The sequence below is a fragment of the Myotis nattereri genome, assembly GCF_964212035.1.
Source record: "Myotis nattereri genome assembly, chromosome: 8".
Lineage (NCBI taxonomy): Eukaryota > Metazoa > Chordata > Mammalia > Chiroptera > Vespertilionidae > Myotis > Myotis nattereri.
In genome coordinates, this window is record NC_138083.1 from 28,131,773 (window position 1) to 28,154,770 (window position 22,998).

Consider the following 22,998-nt stretch of genomic DNA (forward strand, 5'->3'; position numbering starts at 1 on the left):
CCCTGGGACTTAGAAAGCTTCGTTTCACGGCCTGGGTCTGGCTGGTGTGTGGTTTCTCTGCCCTCTGGCCTGTCTGCTACTGCCCCACCTCCAGCAGGTCACATCCAGAGGCCATGCCCCGAGGCTGGGAAATAAGGCTGACAAAGTCCAGGGAGACCCCTTCCCTTCACCACCATTGTTGCAGGTTTAATCCAAGTTCTTTGAAATACCAATAATCCTTCCTCGGATTTTTTTATGAAATAAAAGAAAACACAATGGAAGTCAATTTTATTGACTGTATGACAAACAAAAGCAAAAAAGAGAAATCCTCCAAACTGTTCTAGATACCTAGATGTGGAAGGTCAAAACTTATGAATTTAAATTTTGAAACCCTTTCCAAGAGAAATATCTTTATACAGTAGTACAGGTCATCAATTCAAGATTTAGTTAAAATAACTGAATGTAACATTACTTCTTCAGTCCCTCAAGCTTTCTACTAAAACAGTGTTGCTTTTACCTGTTTCTAAACATGCCCCTTTCAACAAGGTGAGTAATAAGAAATAAGTGTGAGCTAGTTAAAACAGAAGATAAGGGTTGGTTTCAACAATAAAGATTTAAAATAAAATAGGTAAAAAGAGAATATAAGGTGTGGCGTATGCATTACATGCATGCAATGAGGTGTAGCAAAGTGCAAAAGCATAAATAAATGTTTAAGGAAGTTACTTAGCTTTTTAGAACCTCAGTTCACTCATCAATGAAAAGGGGATAAACAACACATGTGAGTGTAAAATAAGATAATGTCAAATGCTTTTTTTAATTCCTTATAGTCCAATATTAATGGGGAAAAGGAAGTTCCATTAGTTTTCTTTGAGATTCATATGAAAAATATAACAGAAATTTAAGATGACATTTAATATCAGGAAAAACCTTTCAGGAAAATCACTTTCCAGAATGTGGCTTGTCAACGTACCTATCTTTCCCCTCAATTGCATTGATCACCACAGATACTGTTATTTCTATTTGAATTTCACATTTCTTTTCCTCTTATGATGTCTCATCACATTTGTCCTACTGCTTGGATAATTGGTCTCCCCAGCAAATCTCACTGCTCCTCACTGCTTGTCAACGGAAGAAAAGAAACTAATCAAAAATCCCTGCTTCCCCTCAACAAAAAAAAAAAAAGAAAGAAAGAAAGAAAGAAAAAAAAATAGCTGGTCCTGTATTTGTGACCTGAATTGCAGCCATGCCCATCTAAGTCTGCATTCTAAGCACCAGCATTCCTTCCTTCCCCACCTCAGATATTGCCCACCTTATAATAAGATGCCATCAAAATTCCTCCAGTAATTATTATAAAGTATATAACCCAGGAGTGAGTAGTATGCACATGCAGACTGGAATGTATCAGGGCCTGGGGTTACTGAGCCACCAGTAATCACTCCATGGCCCCTTCTGTGTGAATCCTATTGCTCATTTCTTGGAACTGACCAGAGTAAAACGACTTAATAAAGCCTTCATGGCAACAACAGACAGAATAATAGCCAGAACATTTCAACTAAATTGCCCTAATGTATTATTGACAGAACCTTGTTAGTAGAATTCAAATCCAATTTATCTGTTTGAATCCAGATGCTCCTCTTTATGCAGAGTTCTTTTTGAAGTTCTTGGGAGGTCTAGGGCCAAAGGAAACCAGCAGGACACAGAGGAGTAGGATAATCACTCTCTTAATAACCAATTACATCTCTGGTATTGTTGAAAGACATTCTTTCCAGGCCAAGACGAGAAACCTCGTGTCAAGTGATGATGCTAAGATGTTTCTGTTCTGTGAAACCATGCGCAGCCAGCAGGCTCTTGACCCTGGTCCTCGGCTTCAATGCCATTTCGGTGGATGGTCTTCTCTTTCAGTTTGGTTGCTTTGTTTCCACACTAACTGTTTTGTCCATAGAGCAAGTTGGAAAAAACAAGAGCCATCGCCTTCTATAAAGTGGCACTCATATGCGTCCAGAGTCAACAGCCTCCAGTTGGTATGTTAGGTTGTCCATAGGCCACTTGATACATCCACCATACCTGAGGCAAGCAAGGGTGATTTTTCTCAGGAATTGCGTTGGATGAGAAAAGAGAGTCCATGACCTCCCCATTCATTCATTACAAGACCTCGAAGCAATGATCATTTAACTTCTCAGGGTCTTACTTGCTAACTTTGAAAAGTAGGAAGCAAACACATTTCCTCCAGCCCATGTACTGGACTGTTCTGAAGTGTGATTGAGTTATGTAAAGTGTTTGGGAAATTCAAAGGATTTATGTAAATGCAAGATATGACTTTGTCACCTGGTCATATTCACTTCTTGTCAATGTTACATTATCTAGTCTTATTATATGGGATTAGCTATATTCTATGTGGTGTTAAAATCCTGTCCAAATTCACTATGGAAAGAAGCAAGCTCTTTCTGACAAGATAAATTGCAACTAATTTTGTATAGTTTACTCACTCTAACATAAGTCCCTACAACATCCTTTTTAAATATTTACAAACTAAGTATCACAACCCTGCTTTGCCTCTGTTCAACGCGTAGAATAGTATTTCTCCTAGACTAGGAAGTCATTCATTTTCCTCAGGTTAGAACCCCTTTCAAGCACTCATTCATATTCTGCTAAAAGTTCAGTAGATGATACACCTACATCATATTTCTCTTTATTCATCATCCTACTTCCATATTTTTCTTCATATTCTCACGCAACTGCAGAATGGATTCAGCATTTTTTTTACTTATATCTTGAAACTCATTTCCTGGGAAGAGGTTTGGAATCTCATTCCAGGTTCTGCATCTCAACCTCTTAGCCTCTTAACAGCTCCTTCTCCCCAGCTGCCTAATTCATCTCTGTAGTCACATATAATATAGATTTTTCATGATTTCATATGGAAGGTGCTTTCAGTTTTATATTTAACATTTGGGGGGCCTCATTTGAGTCATATTCTTCACTAATTACTGAAATAAGGTAAGGAATAAATTCTAGATAATTAAAGGACAGAAGTGGAGTGTCAGGTACAAACATTGCCCTGGATATCAGAGAGCAGGTATGCATATGTCTCCCTTGGCAACAAAAAAAGGATATATTAAGAAAGGTTATTTCAGGTGTAAAGCTGCCTCACAAGTTCTCCAACCCTTAAGGATATTTGACACGTATGCATTATAGTAGTTATCTCAGTCACCTCCAATAAGCGGCAATTCATGGAGTGTACTAACTAAACACCCGGGATCTTTCATATGCCTTGGATAGGAAGCAGAGTATTGAGTCATCCAAGCTGCCCGATTCTGCAGTTTAGAGGTGTCAGTTACTAAACTGCTGTGATATCAGGCACGTGCACAGAGAGAGCATATCGTTGAGTATTTTTATAAGGAATTAGTCAATCTAATTACAGGCTGTAAAAAGATTGTTACACAACCTCATTACATGTTGTAAACACTTCATCACATGACATCGTTCATGTCATAAATACATCATCAGAGATTATTATGTTCTCTAATGATGACTTCTCACATCCATTCGTCATACAAAAAAATGAATGAATCCTTAAGGAGAGCATAACCTGTGCAGTTTTTCACTGGTATAATAACCCCATCTGCAGAATTTCTTAAAATGGGATGTGTGTGTGTGTGTGTGTGTGTGTGTGCTGTTACACAGCATGAAGATAAGTGTATTTGCTCTTTATTCTTACAACCACCTTTAGCTAAGGATAATAAAATCTGACCCAACATGTGTAGTTTGTAAAAGGATATCTAAAGAAAGAGGAGAAAGAGGAAAAGAAGAAAGAAGAGAGAGAGAAGGACTAAGAGGATAAGAAGAAGGAAATGGAAAAGAACAATTTAAAACTATTTAAAATAATTGTGTAATGTAGACCTATTTGTGTATCTCAGGCATATTTGACTTTCAACACGTTTTAAAATTAATTTACATAAGACAATAGAACTGTCACTCTCCATGATTAGGTTTTTAATGTTAATTTCAATTTATTCTATAGGGTCACATGTTGTAGATTGTTATTAATTTGCAGTGTCTACATTTTCGCACTACTCCTTTCCCATCTCCATTTCAGTGTGGGATGGAGAAGGACATCTATGAAATAAAATCAGACTAAAACAATGGTTTCTACACTTGTTCTATGACGCCTCCTATAGATGAGGCACATGCAGCAGGCAGTTTCTACAACCCCCCTTATCTGAACCATTAAATCTCCACCACCTTCATCTGTTTTCTAATTTGCTATCAGAGTGTAAAATCCACTGAACTCCATAATATTCATGTTTCTTTGAGTCTTCAGCTCCCATGATCTTTTATTTTTGTATGATTACCAGAGATTACCATGGGATGGTGGTAGTAGGCAAGAGAAGTTTTCAGTAGGGCCCTTGACCTAGGCTTACCCTTCAGAAAAGCCTGTAAATGTAGACTTTGAAGTAATCACTAAACGAAGTCATATAGCCATTGTGTGTGTGTGTCCATGTATATGTTAATTTGTTAAAAACAAATATTTATACATCCCGTAACTTCTATGACCCTAAATTGGCATTACTTCATTCTTTTAAATGTTCAAGGATTCTCAAACTATGGAAATTGCTTACCCTTTTCCTGACCTCTGAGGAGTCTGATGATCACCTAGGAATCCACTGGTAAAATCCAAGCTATGCCTTTCATCTTCAAGTCTAGGAAATTATCCCTGAGGGTTGTGAACTTCCTTAGCGAATCAGATCATTCTTCAACACCAACTGGGTTCTTCTTAGGAGCTAAGAACTACACAGATCACTTAACTAGGTTATTCACTGAATCCTCACAATAGCCTACTATTATCTATTATTATCCTCATTTTCAGATAAGGAAGGTCAGGTTTAGAGAGGTGAAACAAGCCAAAATCAAACATAGCCAGTAAGTGGCAGTGTCATTCCAACCCAGGCAGGCCCTTCCAGAGATTAAGAGATCAACTACAGAGTTCCAGTCGCATTAATGTTAATACAAATGACTGCGCTTTTCACTTTGGAACATACTGGAAATGAACAAGAATAAAATAACCCAACAAAAGGGCATTTTTCTTTTTGTTGTTTATGTACTTTTGTGTTAGTCCCCCTAATTGAGGATGGTAAAATGAAACAAATTTTTTTAAATTAATGTTCTAAAAGTCATAAAAATAAGTATTAAAAATTTAAATAATTAAATACCCAAATGTTATTTTAGTTAAGTTTGCAATTATTCAAGCTTAAAACTGCACACATTTTTGTAATTATACATATTTATGTATATATGTATGTGTATATATGTATGTATACTTTATGCATGTATTAAAATAAACAAAATATTTACATGCATGTATATATGAACATATATAAATAATCTAATAACATGGCAAATTATTTCTTTAAGGAAATTCATTTAGATGTAGCATGAAAACTTCTGACTAAAAAGAAAATGGTCAGGATATACGTATAAAGAACTCCTGGCCTGGCCTGGCGGGTGTGACTCAGTGGTTGAGCATCAGCCTATGATCTAGGACAGTGATGGCGAGCCTATGACACACGAACTCATTTTTTTGGTTGATTTTTCTTTGTTAAATGGCATTTAAATATATAAAATAAATATCAAAAATATAAGTCTTTGTTTTACTGTGGTTGCAAATATCAAAAAATTTCTATATGTGACACGGCACCAGAGTTAAGTTAGGATTTTTCAAAATGCTGACATGCCGAGCTCAAAAGGTTCGCCATCACTGATCTAGGAGGTCACAGTTCGATTCCCAGTTAGGGCACATGCCCAGGCGTGGGCTTGATCCCCAGAGTGGGGCGTGCAGGAGGCAGCTGATCAGTGATTCTCTCCCATCATTGATGTTTCTATCTCTCTCTCTCCTTCTTCCTTCCTTTCCTCTCTGAAATTAAAAAAAATATATAGTAGAGGGGGGGAAAAAAAAGATCTCCTATACCTCAAACAGCAAATGAACAAACAAACCACCCAATTAAAAAATGGGCAAAGGATCTGAATAACATTTCTCCAAAGATGATATTCAAATGGTCAATGAGCACATGAAAAGATGCTCAACATCTCTTGTCATTGGGGAAACACAAATCAAAACTATAATGAAATGCCATTTCACACCCACTAGCTTTGCTATTATAAAAACATGAACAGAAAACAATGTGTTGGCAAGGATGTGGAGAAACTGGAGCGCTGTGCGCTGCTGGTGGAGATGTAAATTGGTGTAGCTGCTGTGGAAACCAGTTTGTTGATGCCGCAAAGAATAACGCAGAATTAGCATATGATACAGCAATTTCACTTTTAGGTATATACCCAAAAGAATTCAAAGTAGGGACTCAAACAGATACATGTACATTGATGTTCATATCAGCATTATTTACAATAGCCAAAAGGAAAAAAACACCCCAAATGGCATCAATAAATAAATGGATTAAAATGTTTTGAATATATATAAGCAATGGAATATATTTAGTTACAGAAAGAAATGAAGTTCCAATACATGGTACAACATGGATTAACCCTGAAAATATTACAATAAGTGAAATAAGCCAGACATAAAAGGACAGATATTATATGATCGCACTTATATGAGGTATCTATAATGAGAAAAGTCATAGAAAGAAAAATAGAATGCTGGTTGCGGGAGGCAATGAGGTATAGGGAGTTATTTTTCGATGGGTACAGAATTTCCATTTGGAAATAAAAAAAAGTTCTAAAAATGAATGTGCTTTAAGGCTACTAAAGTAAGCAGTTAAAATGGTTAAAATGGCAAATTTAATATTATGTATATTTTATCACAATAAAAATTTTAAGAAGAATTAATGGTGACTAATTTTTTCAAGAATTCATTTTGAAGTAATCAAAACAATTCATTCATAATTTGTTAATTTCCTTACCCCAGTCATATATATAGCTGAGATACTTGAGAAGTTCAGGTCTTCACTAATCAATGAAATCTTGACTTATGTCACATGGTCTACTTGCTTGTTCTCTGCACATTTAAATTATAATTGTACTGTGAAGAGGGAAAATTATGCCCTAAAAACACATTCATTCAGTATGCAATATGTAGAATACATTCTTGACTGTGTTCTTCTCTCACAGTATATTACATTGGAGGAAGAGAGAGACAGCAGACAGACAAAAAGAGGCAGAGAAATATTTTAAAAAATTAGAAATGAATTGCATTGAAAATTAATATCCTTTCTTATGCTCCATGCATCCTTAAATTTGAAGAGCTAAACCTGAAGGAGCGTATCATAGCTTTACACTTTCTAGTGGTGACAGACGAAAATAGTAAAATCTCACTCACCCTAACAGGAAAAGCCTGACTCATTAAACTCAAAGCCCTGACTCTTGCAGAAGGTGTCTGGGGACAAAAATCTTAATATTGACCTCGAGGCAAGAAGAATAAATGGGGAATGATCTCACATAGTCACCATATAATGAAAGGAAAAGACGAATTAATCCATCACTAGGCTGATATCTTGAGGGGCCAAAAATATGCATATTGATACTTAAGAAATATATTCTTCAATAATCTGCAACTGGAATTTATAAGGCCCGAAGGTAATTCCACTCATTTTTAGGTTTATTAGCTTGTTTTGTCTAAGTAACGCTGCCCAAAGGCCCTAAGTAATTGCACATCTCTTGACTTCATTTGGCTGTACCATGTAGACAACAATGTGAGAAAATAATTTACTAAATCTAGTCCAAGTACTGAATCAAGCCACAGTTTGTTTTGTATCCACAATAAGGGAAACAGTCATTATTTATGTCTGTGGCTTCTCTCACCAAATGGAAAGGAAAAAGAAAGAAGTAGATAGAAAGCTTTGCTTTATATGTAAGTGATGTGAGGGGATTGGCTTCTCTCTGTTAACTCTGGCCTGTTTTCCCCTCTAGGGAGTAAACAGAGGCAATAAACCAGCGCAAGGCAATGTCCAAGCCCTCCACTCACACGCAAACACACATGCTCCTCGCTCTCTCCAGTTGTTTTTCTACTTGCTCTGAAGCTTTTCGGTGCGGATCCACTGGTTGCCTGCTTTAGGGTACAGAGAAAATATACCCCCTCATAAAACCAATGCATCCTCTCATACAAAGAATCCTCCTCAAAGCATTAGGAATTTTCGCCAAAAGGATTCAGAGGCATATAAAGATGAAAATGATCACATACACTATAGTAAGAATCCAGGTAAAAGAAGGGAGGTTTGCAGGCCCCCAGGCTAACTTTGTACTCTCTGCTTTCCTTCCCACCTACACTCCCAAATTAGAGGGTAGCTCCAGGAGCCTCCCTCACTGGGAAGCCGTGATGGTGTTGCTATAGGCATGGCTGGAATGTTTCAGAGGGAGGGCAGAGCTGGGGAAGGGGGTGGAGGAACTCTCTGGGGGTGCACTGGGGGCTGTGCATGTTTAATGAGTTCAAATCTCTTCCACAAATTAAGTGAAATATTTTTAAAGGAAACAATATTACTTAAGTTTTATTTGTTTCAGCTACCTGGTTACAACTCCACACGGACACAATTAATGGAGGAAATAGAGTATTTTATAAGCCCAGGACTCTTCGTCAATCTGTGACCAAGAGAAATTCTTTGCCTTAATCACCATACATTCTTTCGGATAGCTCGTATAGTGCCAAAATAATTATTCCAGGCCAAAGAAAAGATTTTGTCTAGTCACTCCCCAAAAGTTATAATGGTTGGGAGCTAGAATGCTCCAGTGCATGAATTAATAATGAATTTTGTCCTCTTTTGCAATATTCGCATGTGCATTCTTAAGCAACTCTTACTAATGCATTATTTCATGATTACATGTGCGCACATACATGGGCCATTGAAAGCCAAGTTTTCTGTAAATCTAAGAATTGATGGGCAGCCCGGATGCCCTGAAAGTTTCTGTTCCCATGAAATGAGTCCCCTTGCCCAACCCAGGTGCTGTGCTCACCAAGAAAAAAGTGAACTGCTTTTAATCGATTATGCACATTACAAAATGTCCTGAAAACTACATATGTTCAGAAGTAAAGAAAAGAAAGCAAAAGAAGAAAACAAAATCAACTCATTTTGCCCAAATTTTAAGAAAGAGAACACTAATAGAAACTACTGAGAGGAGAAAAACATCCAAAGTTTATGGTAACAGGATGCTGGAGATTATAATTCATAAAGACTTCTCATTTTCTCCTCTTTCATCAGACAGAATAATGACGGAGCAGACATTTCACGGAATTCCTAAAGAATTTTCTCTGATTTTTCACAATTTTAATCTTGGGAAAGAAACTGTTTGACTAGTTTGTTCTTCCTGGGATAATCCTAAATGTGATATATGCCCCTTATTTTCTTACTTTCATATGCAAAGAAAAGAAAAGCCAGAAAGAGAGATCTCAAGTGAGAGCATAATGGAGATAAAGCACCAGCAATTCCTGAGGGACTGAGACAGGCTAGGGTGTCATTTTGAGCGTTACCCTCAAATGTAATTCCCTCCTCACATTCTGCTCTGACACTGTAAAAAGCAGCCAGTCCAAGTTTATCAACCGAAGTGTAAGACTGTGTGAACATTCCTGATCTCTGAAGAGCATGGCTAAATAAATAATCACTGTGTTTCTGCCTTTCCCTTCCCTCCACACCTATAAATATGGTTTATTGTATACATAGCTTTTAGGGTCAAGTATTAATGGTGAGAACCATTAAGAGGGCAAAGGCCAGTGACTTCTGACTTGAGTGACCCTTAAATTTAATCTAGCGTGGTAGGAACAGAATTAAAAGTGATGAACTTGCAAAGTGTGGTAAAAACCTGCGTTACCCACACAATTGAGCCGCAACAGAGGAATGAAAGAAATTTAGACAATAAAAATGAACTTTGTGATCTAATTACAGCCCCTGAGTTAAAGGTGAACATTCATAGCCGACTGCCATGCATGAAGGCCAAACTCTGACATCTTCAAAATAGCATGTGTTTGCGGGGACCCAGAAGCTGTTTGAGAATTTTATCAAACATTTAGCTTTATGTCCACTTCAATAAGAGAGATGACAAGACAGCATTTTGGAAGATACAGAAGCCAATTTCTTCAGCCCAGCTGAACTGTACCTTTCAAAATAAATCCTTCAAATTGGTCACACTTACACCTATTTGTAATCCCTTTTCAACTTGAGAACTTTGTGTTCTAGTCTTTTCTCTTGCTCTCTCATCCTCCACCCATTTTCACTTAAATATATCAGTTATTTTCTCTTGTGATTTGAAAGGTTGTTTAATTTATCTATCTTTTAAAAATACCATCAATGCAGTCTTAATGGTTTTATATTATTCTTTCCCTTAAATAATTTCTTTCTTGAATTTTTTAACTCTATTCTAAGAATCCAACTTCTGAGAGTCTGATTAATTTAGGAGTGGTTTTCAGCTTACTATTTTGAAATAATTTTAGGCTCTTAAACAGTTACAAAAATAGCATAGTTCTTATAAACCTCTCATGCAGCTTTCCCAAATCTTAACAACTTACCTCATATTATATAACTAGAGGCCCAATGCACGAAATTCATGCAAGAGTAGGCCTTCCTTCCCCTGGCTGCTGGCACTGGCTTCCCTCTGGCACCAGGGACCCAGACTTCCCTCTGGCACCCAGGATCCGGGCTTCCCTCGCAGCCCTGGCTTCATCCGGAAGGACATCCAGTCTAATTAGCATATTATGCTTTTATTACTATAGATTATCAAAATGAGGAAAGTAGTATTGTTACTACTGTTAACCAATCTACATAATTTATTCAAATTTCACCAATTTTCCCACTCAGGTCCTTTTTCTATCCAGGATCCTACATTGCATTTATTTATCATGTCATTCCTCCATCTTTCATGACATTGACTTTTTCAAAGGAAGTTATTTCATGGAATGTCTCTCAATGTGTATTTACGGGATGTTCTCCCATGATGAGATTGATGTTATGCATTTTTGGCAAGACTACCACACAAGTGGTATTGAGTCCTTTTCAGTTCATTGTATCCAGAGGTACATGGGGTTGAGATGTCTTATAACTGGAACATTGAGCTTGATCATTTGGTTACTATGGTGTTCACTAGATTTCTCCATTGTGAAGTTATTATGTTTCCCTTTGTAACTAACATCTTGTGGGGAGATAGGTTGAGTATGCAAATATTTTCTTTCTTGTCAGATTGTTGCCCCTAACTTTAGCATACATCAATGATTCTTGCCTGTAATAATTATTATTGCAATTGCTGAGTGGTGATTTTCTATTTTCCTTCTATAGTTATTGATTGGAATTCTATGGTAAGAAAAGAGCTGTCCCTTCTCCCCTTTTATTTTATTATTCAAGTATACATGGATATTTCTTTTGCTCAATGGATTATAATTAAATATTATCATGTTTTGGCTCAAATTAGTCCCAGATTTGGCCAAAAGGTAGATCCTGTGTCTTTTTGACATGGTTCCAGCATTTTTTTTCAGTACTTCCTAACTTTCTGGCACCACAAAAGATTCCATGGTCATCTTATATTTTCTCTAAACCAAACCCTGGAATCAACATAATAGTAAACATATTAGCAGACATACTAATTTTACAATTAGTCATAATATGCAAACAATTTGTATAAGTCACTAGAAAATCATGAATATATTTTTAATTTATATATAAAATTATTTTAAATGGCAATATTTTTCATATATATTATATAATGTAATAAACCAACTGATTTTTATTTAGTATTTTCATAGTTTCTAATTTGAATTTTTCCTTCCCATAAGCATGATACCTTCTGAGAGTTGGGCCTCTATATATAAAGATCACTCCATGAACATAGTGGATGCTCAATAAATATATGCTGGATATGTAAAAGAAGTATTAAATAAATATAATGGTAAATTTTGTTTCTGCCAATTATTTACTATTTCATTAGGATAAAGTCTTAAACGTATGGGAATTGAGGCTTTTGATATTTCAACTGCCAAGATAGACTTTCTCAAAGTATTAGAGACCATAGCTTCTGTAGGCTAATTTTAATCAGTACTGGATGTTATGTCAGTTTATATAGCATCATATATATATATATATATATATATATATATATATATATATATATATATATATTATGTGTAGACATAGACATTACACATATATGTTTGTATATATACATACATCTACTGTTAGCTTGTAGTGTGGTAACTGATATCTGAATTTTGTTATAATTTCTTTTCTTTTTAAAATTAAGAACAAGTATAAAAAATTACAAAAGAATATAATAAATGCTGTTTATCTGTCATGCCAAACATAGTGGGGAGCATCAGTGTTAAGTCTGCTTCCCAATAAGCATTTCAGTAAGAACCCCTTCATGTTATTAGTTTTTTCTCACAAAGAGAAGCCCGATCTGCTTATCTTGAAGGCCATCATTTCTACACATCTTGCCCTGCCTCACAACATACCCACGGGCATGTACACAATGAGAAGATTATTTGGTTGGTGAGGGGCATTTATAGCTACCTCTGACCTGGTTACTGAAATGTCCCAGGTGGGAGAAAAACATGGAAATCTCTCAACTTCAGAATCAGAGAGTCCATCACCAAGTGCCGCAAAGATAAAACCTGGAAGAGTCAGAGCTGGCTTAAGACTCACTAATTATCTTGCCACTTACCCAGCCAGCTTATCTTGGTCCATTGAGGAATTTACCTTCATTTTCTCTTCTGTTTTTAACTTGTTTGATTAGGAAATGAATTGCTCCATATCATGGAGCTAAGTATTTAACCCAAATGAAACTCCTGGCCTAAACTGCAAATACTCAAATGCTGATGGTGACTCAAAATAAGAGATTCTTGAGTCCTTCACTTATAGCTAAAGAGAGAAAAGTTATCTAAACTAAGTCAGCTGGCTAAAAGATATATAAGTTATCCACATTAATTACACATGGCTTATAAATAAAATTTTTAAAAATCAACATTGCCCTTTAAGCAAAGCAGGCCATATGCTTAGAAGAAACTGTAATGAGCCTTGCCTTCATTTACTAATGTATTTTTTCCCTGGAAATTTGGGTTTATGGAGGGAAGTTCTTAAGACACAGGGCAAGAGAAGGATGCGTTTCCCAGAGAACAGTAATATCAACTATGTCTTTGCCTCAGAATGAGAGACTGCTGGAAAAGGAGTTTGGCTCCATCCATCCCACCAGCATAAAGGTTCAAAGTTCAACGTTTTCCTCAAATGGACACCCTACAGAAAGCACAAGAGCGTTTGTGCCCTTCACCAGGGTTAACCACAGATAACAAGGCAGAGAGCCTGTGTATTGAAGGCAAAAGGGCACTTTCTCTTCCTTAATGGGAAAAGAACAATTGCTCTGCTGGTAGAGGGCAGAAGAGTCAATGCCTAATGAATTGTTCAATTGTCTCTCCAGAGTATAATCAACTACATTGATTGATTATGGTCAGACAACTAGAAACCAAAATAACCCTTGTAAAAACAAGGGGCATATGTTACTTGTACTACAAGACAAAGGTAACGAGCAGGGCTCAGAAGTCAGTTATCCAGCTCAGGAGTAGCAGCCATCTGATTCATTTCTCTGTGTTTCCAAAAAACCCTCCCTTTTCTGTAGACAATCAGCCGTGGGCAAACTACAGCCCATGGGCCGGATCCGGCCTGTTTGAAATGAATAAAACTATTGAAAAAAAAGACCATACCCTTTTATGTAATGATGTTTACTTTGAATTTATATTAGTTCACACAAACACTCCATCCATGCTTTTGTTCCGGCCCTCCGGTCCAGTTTAAGAACCCATTGTGGCCCTCGAGTCAAAAAGTTTGCCCACCCCTGAGCTAAATGCATGCTACTGCTTCCTGTCAGAGGAGAAAAATACGTTCTTTTATCTGATGACTAAAGGGATAAAAAAAAAAGAGCTGTCAGATGGGAGGTAGGTTGGAGGGGTGAGTGAAAGAGGCGAATGGATCAAGTAGTACAAATTGCCAGCCATAAACATAGTCACGAAGAGGTGAAGTACAGCATAGGGAATACAGTCAATAATATTGTAATAACTATGTATGGTGCCAGGTGGGTCCTAGCTTATTGGGGTGATTAACTCATAAGTTATATAAATGTTTAATTACTATGTACACCTGAAACTAATATAATGTTATATGTAACCTGTAATTAAAAAATAACATTTTTAAAAAATTAATAAAGATAACCAACCTACACAATCCATTTTTAATCTCCTGTGAAAACTAATCAGCTTTTCCCTCCTCTCCATGACCCCCAGACAGGGGAGACCTAGCAACCTCCCATGCAGGTTCGTACAAGGCAAAGACCCCATGATCCCCAGAGGAGCCTCTTCTTCTCACTGCCCTTTCTTCTGAACTCCTGTGCTAATAGTTAACACCTGTTGTACAGTACACCTCATCCCCAAAGTCTGGTGATAGGTCTCCAAGAACAAAATTCACACTCAAAATTCAAAATAAAATGGGCAGTGGGGTAGTGAAGACATAGGGAAGGGGGAAGGGAGGAAGGGGGAGGGGGAAATGGGAGATATCTGTAATACTATCAACAATAAAAAATACATGAAATAATAAAGTGGTCTTTTAGTATATCCGGATTCTAACTAATAGAGTCACAGAATTCCAGAGTAAGGTCAACCTCTTTCATTTGACCGTTAAGGAAACAGGTCCACCACAGTCAGATGACTTGCTGAAAACCCTATTAGCCTAATAATAAAAAGAATAATTGATAATATTAGCTGTTTACTATGTCTCTGGCATTGTTCTAGCACTTCTGTGAGGGTTATCTCATCCCTTATTGATTGGGGCACCATTGTGAAAGAACCAAGCAGAAACACACCCTCCTCCCTCTTCAAGGACGAAGCAGAGACACACTATCCTCCCCCTCCTCTATCTTGTCTTGCAAGGCTGGGCCCTCAGCCCAAGCCCCCTCCTTTTCTGAGTGACCACAAGAATGCCGGTATTGACCTAACTCCCCCAACCACCACCTGAGTGGACCAATGAAGCTCCAGGAATGCAGCTAAGGTCCTAAAAAGGCTATAGTGGGGGACGGCTCTAACCTTCAGAATGTGCTGGTCACTTCCTGACCCTTATGCTGTAAAACCCTGACCTAAATGACCAATCCCTGTAACACACGTCACCCCCTAAGCCCACCCAAATAACTAGCCCTATATAACCTTTGTTCTCCTGGGACACGCTCTCTTGCCTTACCGCTGCGTCAGACGGGCTGAGAGCCAATCCTAGGATTGATTAAAGACTCATTGCTTTTGCATCGGAAGGGGCTCCCTGGTGGTGAATTTTTGGGGACCCCAAACTCTGGGCACAACACATTGTTGCATTAATTTTGCAGATGAAAAAAACTGGAGCACAGAGAACTTCAGTAACGTGCCCAAGGTCCTCCAGCCCGTGAAAAAAGTAAGCCATAACTGAAACCAGGCAGTTTGAAACCAGATTAGAGGCCTGACTCTAACTTGAAATGTAGCAGCAGAGCTGGGACTGGACATAAACTCTCTGCCACTTCAGTCAGCCTTGCATCTACCATGCCCCTTTCCAAATCACTTAGCTCAGCTCAAACAAGAAGACTTCTATTTGGCCCAGCCAGTGAGGCTCAGTGGTTGAGCATCTACCCATGAACCAAGAGGTTGCCAGTTCAATTCCCAGTCAGGCCAGGTGCTTTGGTTTGGGGCTTGATCCCCAGTAGGGGGCTTGCAAGGGGTAGCCAATAGATGATGCTTCTCTTTCATTGGTGTTTTTATCTCTCTATCCTTCTCATTTCCTCTCTCTCTAAAAATCAATAAAAACATTAAAAAAAGAAAAAGATTTCCATTTGGAGCTGAAGAGACCTGAGATCTTTATAACCGCTTTAGTACTATTCTAAAATGGCCTCACGAGTACCCATAAGTATTATTTTATTTCTGGCTCATATACTTTCCACCAGGACAGGACACCACATCAATGAGGTTGTAAAATCTTTATAATAACAATATTATGCTAATGGAAATTATTAGTCGATTCCTTATCCCCCCCAAAAACCATCTGGTAGGTTTACCTGGCAATTACTTTGAGATGTCATGGTGGATCTTAAAGCATAAAGAATATAGGGATTCATGGCTCTCTCTGAGCAATGGAGTTTTCCATGTGGTAACAAGCTGGCATGGCTGGACTATTGGATTTAGACATAAACAGGATACTGGAAAAGACTTGGGGAGAGCACACGGCAGCTCTCAGATTAGAATTCAGGTGGCAGAGTAGCGAGCATAGGTATTTCCAAGCCCAAGCTTCCTACGGAGAGACTTTGTTGCCAATATTTTGATTGCATTATGAATTTCTTTTTAAAATGGTTTGTTCCTTAATATCAAATAATAAAACACAGGTATTAGGGCCAATTTAAGTAATTTAGAATAATTAGAGTCTTAAGTAGGCAGCACATGTTCTGAGCAGAACAATCTCTCTCCAAACAACAGTGATGTCAGAGGCTCTGGGTTTGGGTCTGTTTTCTCTCTCTCCTCCCTGTGGCTCCAACGCGTGGCGTAGTTTCCCTTCCCGGAGCCCAGTTACCCAGTAACTCCTGAAATGGTTGGATAAATGTTGGCTGCCGTGCACATTCAACCTTGAAAGCACAACAATCTGGGATTTTAATTCAAACAAATGTGAAAATGGATTATAAATAGGATCCAGCTGCATTTCTAATAGTGAAGAGAAAAAAAGAGCGGAGACCAAAAAGTAAGAGAAAGGAAAATGAAAGCACCTTGCCTCTCTTTTCCTTATGCCCCCCTCCCTCCCCAGGCTGCCAACATAGCCTTGTTGAAAGAGGCCTCAAGAAGTCTAAAATGTTTTAATTATGTTTAATTAAGTTGTCATTTGTTACTTGGCTTCCTGAAAGTTCTGCCCAATTAAACCAGGCTCCACATTAAGATCTACACATTTACCTACAGCTCAGCTTTGGGGAAAAGGAAAAAAGAAATGGTTAGCAGAGTCTGTCTTCCTGGAGGCTTCCCATCCTGCTGCCGACACTATAGTTTATAAAATATTAATACAGATGCTGGCCAGCGCCACCCAAGGCTTCTGCAGGGGCACTGACAAAGACGACCCTACCCCAGCCCCCAATAACCCTTGGCTTCACCACAGTAGTTTTTATACATGTCAATATTTGAATATGGAAAAAGTGTGAGCAATTCACTTCAAATCATTAGTACCCTCTTCCCCCAAATGGAATGAAGTTACCTATAGCCTGGATCAGCGGAGAAATCTAACTCTCCCAATGAAAACTTCCTATCAATAGACAGTGTTATGATCATGGCTATTTTTAAAATATCAGCTCTACCAGTGATTTGATTAATCCCGGCAATATCCCCCACAGGGCCACTGTGTATGATTGCGCAAGTTATGATCTGCACAACCATAGAGGGCGCCATCTATAGCATAGTCATCATTGGTTTATATTTTTACTACGACAGATGACAGTGATGTGTCTTGAGGAATAGGCCCCAATTTCTGATTAATGCATTTACCTAGGCAGTGATGACCCATAGAGTTCTCACTGGACTGAATTTTAAACAAAGAGCAGGCCATAATGTACTTTAAGATTTTTCACTCCTATCTTAAGAATTAAGTCTATTTTTTTTGTCAAATGAAAACACTTTTCATTAATAAATCCCACTATATAATCATAGAAAAAATCAGGAGTTTTCACAACAACCTGCAAATATGGCATTTATTAAAAACAAACAAACAAACAAAAACACCAAAAACATTTCACCCCAGAATTAAGTAATTAATTTTGAAGAAATCCATTAAATGTGTGCAATACTCGACTACCTATCTCCCCTTTCGTGTCTTTAATTTAGTATAAAAACCTCTGTCTCTCCCTTATTTGCTTACAAGAATCAACAATCCAGGTCAGAGACAGAATTTGCCTACAATAGCAAATGCTTCCCAAACATTCAGCAATCTCTAAGTTTGAATATTCCCTTCCAAGGATTGTTTGTTTCACCTGCAAACATTTCCAGTGGGAAAATGTTTATCGCACTCTCTGTGGAGAAGCAATTATTTGTTTGAGAAGAAGCTTAGCTAGATAGCAGACAATTTTGCAAACATGCCCACAGATCAATTGTGACACAAAAAGCTTCCTGTTCTCCATTCCCAATCTCCCTGAAATGTTTCTGGCTGAGGTCTTAGCAAATATTCTTGCAGGTTTTCAAGAATGCATTTATGTGTCTTGTGCACAGGCAGGGTTGCCCAGTGCTTCTCCAAAAATGTGTGTGTGTGGCCAACAAAACCACTAACCTCTAGAGATCAGCTGGAAAAGCACAACCGAGTCCCTGTGTGTGGTACTAAGAACCTACAGCCTCCAAGGAACCCAAAATATTTGTATTCAAATGCACCCACACTTCACTGTCGACAGGAAATAAATCAGAAGAAACAAAAATGAACACCAAACACAGTAGGAGAAACGGAAACGGGTATCAGTAGAGAAGTTTCACATATGTGAAACATGGGGCTGCTTCTGTCTTCATTTAGAATTCCTCAGAAGTAGACTCTGAGACAGTGCATTTTATTTGAGAGGTGATGCCAGGAAATAGTGATAAGGCTATGGGGCGGTAGGGCAGGAAAGAGAAGACGACCGATAAAATGTGTATTAAGCCAATTGTCACTGTGGGTAACTAGAATTTAATCTTGTTGGGAAACATGCCCTGCAGATTTGCCCCAGACAAGGCACAAAAAAGCTGGGTTGTCTATATACCAACTCCTGTAAGTCACTGACTGGTCAAGAGCGCTTATAGGTCAAGAGCATCAAATGTCTGGTGCTTCCGGCACAGTGCTCTACAATGGTAAGGTCCCATGGTTTTGGATGGCACATCACAGCATCTAATACTCACTGTTTGTAGTTAGTATGTTCAAATATGAGAGAGAATATGATTGGCTCAGCTTGGATCACAGTTCCTATTTGGTCCAATTAAAGTTTTCCATTAGAGGACGGCCATCTGATATGAACATGTCCATGTGGGCCTATCCCTTCATCCGTGGCTTTGGGGCACCTCCAAAGAAGGTGAGAAAGCATGGAAAACCTAAGTATACAACACCCCCTGCTACTGTAACTAGCCCATGTTTTATCTTCATTTGATCTCTTTGGTTGCCAGGTTACCACAGTGAACACTCATTCCTGTCTTTATAGACAAAGTAATATTCTCATGAAAGGATCTGCCTACTACTGCACAGCCTGTGTAATTACCCATTATGGCTACATTCTCTCTTATGAATCTCTCATAGTCTAAATTCCCTTTGACAGGATTTACCTTTGCTGTCATTTGCTGCAAAGGTCATCTTAAAGGAGAACAGCACCTTCACATAAAAGCAGGTGGACTACTGGCTTTGAGTCAAGTCCTAAGTCCATACCTGTCCAATGTGCATTTAGACCTTCCCCATGCCCTGGGAGATTTCATAGTGCCTGAGGATAACTTCACTCACTTCAGCAGTGCTTTACACACTTAATAGGAAGACAGATTGGAATTCTCTCTAGTGAAGAAAAGAAAGGGGAGATAGTCTCCATAGTTCACCTCTGTGATGGGCACATATGCAACCAGGTCTGGCTATCAACAGGAACTGACAACAGTGCAACGCTGTACAGCAACTTGTTGACAAATGAGGATGATGATATGAGGGAAAAACATGCCAAAGATGCCCAAAGTTTGTACTGGAACAAAAGAATGCACTTGGGAGTGTGAAATTATGAAAAATAGAATAATATCCTTCTTGACTCTGGGTTTCCACAATAAAACTTCCTATTACGATAATAATCTTGGTAATATAGGCATATCTCATTTTATTGTGCTTTGCAGATATTGCATTTTTTATAAGTCAAAGGTTTGTGGCAATCTTGCACTGAGCAAGATGTACCCAGTTTCGTGTCTCTATATCACATTTTGGCAATTCTCACGATATTTAAACTTTTTCCGTATTATTATATTTGTTAGAATGAGCTGTGATCAGTTACCTTTGATGTTGCTATTGTTGTTGTTTTGGGGCACCCATAACCACACCCATAAAACATGGCAAACTTAATTTATAAAATGGTGTGTGTGTTGACTGCTCTATGCACCAGCCATTTCCCTAGTCTCTCTCCCTTCCTTAGACCCCTCTATCCCCTGGGACACAAGGATACTGCAATTACACAAATTAACCCTATAATGGCTTCTAAGTGTTCCAGTAAAAAAAAAAAGTCCCATGTGTCTTTAAATCAAAAGCTAGAAATGATTACACTAGTGAGGAAGGCTTACTGAAAGCCAAGATAGGCCAAAAACTAGGCCTCTTGCGTCAAACAGACAAGTTGTGAATGCAAAAGAAAAATTCTTGAAGGAAATTAGAGGTGCTACTACAGTTAACACATGAATGATAAGATAGTGAAATAGCCTGGCTGGTGTGGTTCTGTGGTTGAGCATCTACCCATGAATTAGGAGGTCACAGCGCAATTCCCAGACAGAGCACATGCCTGGGTTTTGGGCTTGGTCCTAAACAGGGGGCATGCAGCAGGCAACTGATTGATGATACTCTCTCATCATTGATATTTCTATCTCTCTCTCCCTTTTCCTTCCTCTCTCTGAAATCAATGAAAACATTTTTTTTAAAGAAAGTGAAATAGCCTATTGCTGATACGGAGAAAGTTCTAGTGGTCTGGATAGAAGATCTAACCAGCCACAACATTCACATAAACCAAAGCCAGGGAAAGGCCCTAACCCTCTGCAATTCTTTGAAGGCAGAGAGGTAAGGAAGCTAAAGAAGAAAAATTTGAAGTTAACAGAGATTGATTCATCCCCATAATAAAAACGTGCAAGGTGAAGCAAGTGCTGATGTAGAAGCTGCAGCAAGTTCTCTAGAAGACCCAGCTAAGGTAATGAAAAAAGTTGATGGCATTAAACAATAAATTTCCAATGTAGCAACAGCTTTATATTGAAAGAAAATGGCACACAGGACTTTCGTACCTAGGGAAGAGAAATCAGTGCCTGGCTCCAAGGCTTCAAAGGACAGGCTGACTGTGTTGATAGGGGCTAATGCAGCTGGAGACTTTAGGTAGAAGACAATGCTCATTTACCATGATGACAATCCTAGGGCCCTTAAGAATTATGCCAAACCTCCTCTGCCTGTGCCATGTAAATGGGACAACAAAGCCTGGATGATAGCACATCTGTCTACAACATGGTTTACTGAATATTTTAAACCTAATGTTAGACTTACTGCTCTGGAAAAAAAAAAGATTATTCTGACACCAACCAGAGCAATGAGGAGGAGTCATTATGGAAGATTCTGAAGGAAAAGTATTTCGGCCAGAGAGAACAGCAAAGATAAAAGCCACAGGTGAGAATTAGCATGGAGTATGGAGTATTGAGGAATGGAGATGAGAGGATAATGACCATTGGGGAGATGAGGAGTAGGTGTCTGAGGAAGGCAAAGGCCATATCATAATGACCTTGTGAGCATACTAAGGGTTTGGGTTTTATTCTAGGTACAGTGGGAAGCACTTGGGAATAGTTAAGCAGAGGAATGACAAATATGAATTATACTTTTAAATCATACACACCTGCTGTACAACTCTTCCTTGAGCTGCCAAGTCCCAGCTCAGAGGCCGCCTTCCCTTTGAAGTTACCTCTCAGACTCTCAGCTACACTTGAGTAATCCACCCCCTATGTTCTCTCTCTTCTTGGCATAGATCTCCATTTAATCAAGAGCTTTGTTGTAGCACAATGATGGGTTTGACTGTCTCTCTCTTCATTCGACCATAAAATCCTTGAGGGCAGGGATCATATTTTTTGTTCCTTTATCCCTAGAAACTCCTTACACTGGACTTTTCTTCTGAGAATGAATAAACTCTGAACCTGGTTCTGGTGTTCAAGATCACCAGGGATGGTGGGGCTACAGGGGAGTTTCAAAGCCATATAGTTCACTGGCTTCCAAGAAGGTTAAGTCAGAAGTTGGTATTCACGCATCTTTTTTCATACAGCAAAAGTCAAAAGGTGAGCCCAGCCAGTGTGGCTCAGTGATTGAGCATTGACCTATGAACCAGGAGGTCACAGTTCAATTCCCGGTCAAGTCACATGCTGGGGTTGTGAGCTTGATCCCCAGTGTGGGGAGTGCAGGAGGCAGCTGATCAGTGATTCTCTCTCATCATTGATGTTTCTATATCCCTCTCCCTTCCTCTCTGAAATCAATAAAAAAATATTTTTAAAAAGTCAAAAGGTGAAAAAATTCTAAATAAGGGGGGTGAAGGGAACAGAATCCTTCTCTCTTGCCCTACTTGTCTGCCACACCTGTGGGGACCCGTGAGATCCTTCTGAGGTCTTTAAGGACTGCAAGAGTTTCAAGGCTCACAATTTGAAAACTATTCATTTGACCTAACAAACAGAAAAAAGGAAGAAGGAGAGAACAAAGGGTTAAATGAGTTGCTCTAGTCTCAAAAATAACAGCATGGCTGAGTCATGTCGCTGCTTATGAAACCCCAAAGAGTTGAGGTTCTGAGCCGCCTTCTCTCTTTTTGAGCGGATTTTTCAGCTCTCAGGCTGGGTCCTCAGAGTTAATCTTTAGAAGTGGGAGGCAGAATATTCTCTGGGCAAAGCCATGACTTCAGAACTCCCCTTATTTCGTGTTCTGACAGATCAGCTCCTTGCTGCCACTCAGGGCACCCATGTATTCGCTCAGGATTTGCCAGAGAGAGGTGCCTGACTCCGTTTTCTGGGCTTTTTATTGTTTCCCAACCACGTGTGTTTGCTCAGTTTCTTCACCCGGCAGTGAACCCTCCCATCCTAAAGATAGAAGAGGAGAAAGAGATTTATAAAAATATATCAAGATTTCTGGCCCCTTCTCAGCCCAGCTTCAAATCTAATTGTCTCCACACTCAAATTAGAATCAAGAATCGTGCCTCCGCGTGTCTGGAATCACCCCTCCCATGCAATTATTTTCAAGTTGTGCTTACTTGGTTTGAAAAGTGCCGTATAAGCAGAATCATATTCATGTATTAACTGTAGTATAGATGTTATCATGG